We start from the raw sequence: 3,226 nt of genomic DNA, 5'->3' as shown, positions 1-3,226 counted from the left end.
GTTGGCTCAGCCTTGGGGTGTTGAATGCACAGAGATACAGTGCCCTTAATGTAGCCATTCCATGTAGCTCTCAGTACACCAAAGTCACCACAATAAGGCATCTCTGCTGTAACTCAGTGCGCTAACTGCAAAGTTCAGTAATTTGTTGAATTAAGTTTCTAGGTGGAAAAAATTATGAATCAATTAACCATTTCTGTCACAAAATAAAAGGCATAGAAGAAGGTTACTTTGATTAGAACATTGTTTATAGAATAGTGTAATCTCTAGTACATCTACACTATCCTGACATTATCTTCCTGAATTATTTTTCTTCATACAGTTATTTTTGTTAATTTATTCTCATGAGTAACTGCATATTTCTATGATCCTCTATTTAATATGCCTTTATGATGAGCCTATAAAGTTCCTAGGGCCATAATCTCCTTTTTACTTTCCATTGTGTAGCTCAATGCTTGTTATATCTATCTGATCTCTCCAATCTATCTATCTATCTATCGATCGATCGATCTATTATCATCTATAGTAGACTTTCTGACCTTCGTTTGTTACACATTTAGTATGCCATATCTGAATAAGCTTGGAGCACGGTGACAAACACAGAACTGTCATGAGCTAAATATTGACTTTGTTTTTTTTTCTCATCCTTCTTTATGAATGGTAGTAAAAATAAAAATCTTCTTGATTGTTTTTAGTGTTGGCTTTCGATTTGTTCATCACATATTGAAAGTGCTGACTGAAACATATATTCTCAGCATCTAGACATGGCATGCTCTAGGAAAGCAAGACTTGGGAAAAAATCCAAGCAATTTCATGTCATATATACCACATGCCAACAGATGCCACCATTGCACTGTGACAATCATCTATGTTGTGATAACAAAGGACAGGCTTCACTCTTCTCCATTCTCTTATTAGAGAATGCTTAAATATGAAACATTTAAATATAGTTTGGGAGATCTACACCACACATGCTTTTTTTCTACACCCTTAAAATATGGCTGGAAAGTTAAATTTCCAAGGAAGAACATTTCTGGTTGGTGTTGAATGTAGTGTTGCTACTGTTATAGCTGAAATGTTACTAGATTGACAATGTTGCTTACAACTATTTTAAACTTCTTATGAGTCAAATTTTGTCCATTATTGAGCAAAAACTGAAAGAAAGTTAAAATTAAAAAGCCCAAATCAGATTTATGTCTCATGCTTGTTATTTACATATTACCTCGTTTTCTTAAAGTATTTCAAAATCCATCAATGTTTTAAAACTTACCATAGAAATTTAGGAATACTGTATAAAGTAAGACAACAATGTTGTCTGAAATATTTGTAAGAAAAATCCCAACAGGTCATGGAAAACGGAACTCAAACATTAAATACAAAGAAAGAGTATACAACCATTACAAATAATTTTCTCTTTTTTGTAAGTGAATGCATCTAATTTATGTGCCATTGTACTGAAAGGTAACGTTCCTCTTTCCCTCATTTCCTTTTCTTATAATTCCTGATTAAGATTAATTTGTGATTTATAGTTCTCTTCTTTCCAAACAATTCTACTGAATGGCTTCTTATCAGTGGTTTGTGCTAGCACTAATAAAATCCATAACCATTTCTACTGCTTTTAACTCATCCTGAAATAGATATTTTTCAGAATAGAGCTTAATTATATCTCCTTGAATGCTACATTTAAGGTTATTTTTCCTATTGCTGAAGCTTAACTGAAATATACTTATGAGAGATTTATTTCAATATAGTGAATAAAAATTTATTCTCTACTCTTTACTGCTTCACTTTTTATAGAAACCCATTCAAGGTTGCTCAAATTAGTGTGCTTATGTATTATTTCACAATTTCTGTCTATAGAGAAACATGAACATAATTTCCTTTAAATACAATTTTGGGAATGGCAATAAAAATTGAAAATACCATCACAAATAACAATGTTATCTTTATCAACTTTTAGTACATATCATAGCTCAATAAAAATTTGATGAATTTTGGACAACATAAGAAATATGTTTGGTTTATTAAAAACTTACAGAATGATTATAGAGTTACAGGATAATTCTACTAAGAATTGGTAGAGTTTTCTACGAGTTGTGGAAATCCTGGTGAATTTTTCACCTATCTTCTGATAAGGATTTTATTTTCTTATAATGTAAAAAAGGTTATATATCATTATTCTAAAACTAAGCCATCTAATTCTTGTATCACTAATTAGCTTATTTCCTATTCTGTTGACTTTTTCAATCCCAGTCATCTGAAATTAATTTATTGTCAGATGAAGAGTTTCTGAGATTTTCTAATATCAGAATAATTTCTAACAAGGGAAAGGAAATTCCTTCATGAAAACTAAGTATTTTAGATAGCATTTTTAAAGTCTTATGAAAATATAACTACCTTTTCCCTATTTCTCCAAGAGACATATGTGCTTTAAAGCTACCACATTATTTGATGACTTTATGAACAATTACTGGAACAAAAAAAAATTACATGCATTATTTTCACATAGAATTTATTAATAGTTCCTGAATCTTGCAGATATTTAGAGAGAATTTTGTTTCAAAGAAATCACAAGTTTGGCCTACATAAATTCAACCCCCTATGCAATCTTCATATCACCAAACTTGTCCCATCAGGAAGCTGCCTATGAAAGTTCTGTAGTTTGGGCTGTGAATGACAATAACAAATGGGATAAAATTAATGGATTCAAAATTAATGCTGGGGCCATGAAAAACAATGAGAAAGAAATTACTCGAATAGAGCTGAATATTGGGCTGTCAAATAGGCTAAATAAGGAATTTATTCCATTACCAGGGGAAGGAGATTTTATTTATTTTTTTAAAAAGATTTTATTTATTTATTTGATGGAGAGAGAGACAGCGAGAGAGGGAACACAGAGCAGGGAGCCCAATGTGGGGCAAAAATATGGAACCCTTCACGAATTTGCATGTCATCCTTGCGCAGGGGCCATGCTAATCTTCTCTGTATTTTAGTATATGTGCTGCTGAAGCGAGCATGGGAAGGAGACTTTTAAAACCTTTCCCTGTGTTAGAAAGGGGCAACTGAATGATAGGAGTTTCATTGTTTATGCCCTGAATAGATGAAATATAATTTTCTTATTTCAATTCCACATTATGTAATATGTCTGTGGTGGGGTGTAGAGAAGGGAGAACAACTTTTCTTTCAGTTAATATGATACCAGGCTATATAGAACCCTGACAAGACATAA

General features: G+C 32.0%; 1 pseudogene; it reads right to left on the bottom strand.

The window, feature by feature from the left end:
- Positions 1 to 2,916: 2,916 nt before the first annotated feature.
- Positions 2,917 to 3,014, bottom strand: LOC114223569 (U6 spliceosomal RNA; annotated as a pseudogene).
- Positions 3,015 to 3,226: the final 212 nt, after the last annotated feature.

The sequence above is a fragment of the Eumetopias jubatus genome, unplaced genomic scaffold (assembly GCF_037043125.1).
Source record: "Eumetopias jubatus isolate StellerSeaLion01/CBP00866 unplaced genomic scaffold, mEumJub1_p1.0 scaffold_4, whole genome shotgun sequence".
Classification (NCBI taxonomy): domain Eukaryota; kingdom Metazoa; phylum Chordata; class Mammalia; order Carnivora; family Otariidae; genus Eumetopias; species Eumetopias jubatus.
This window is presented reverse-complemented; position numbering and strand designations above follow the sequence as displayed.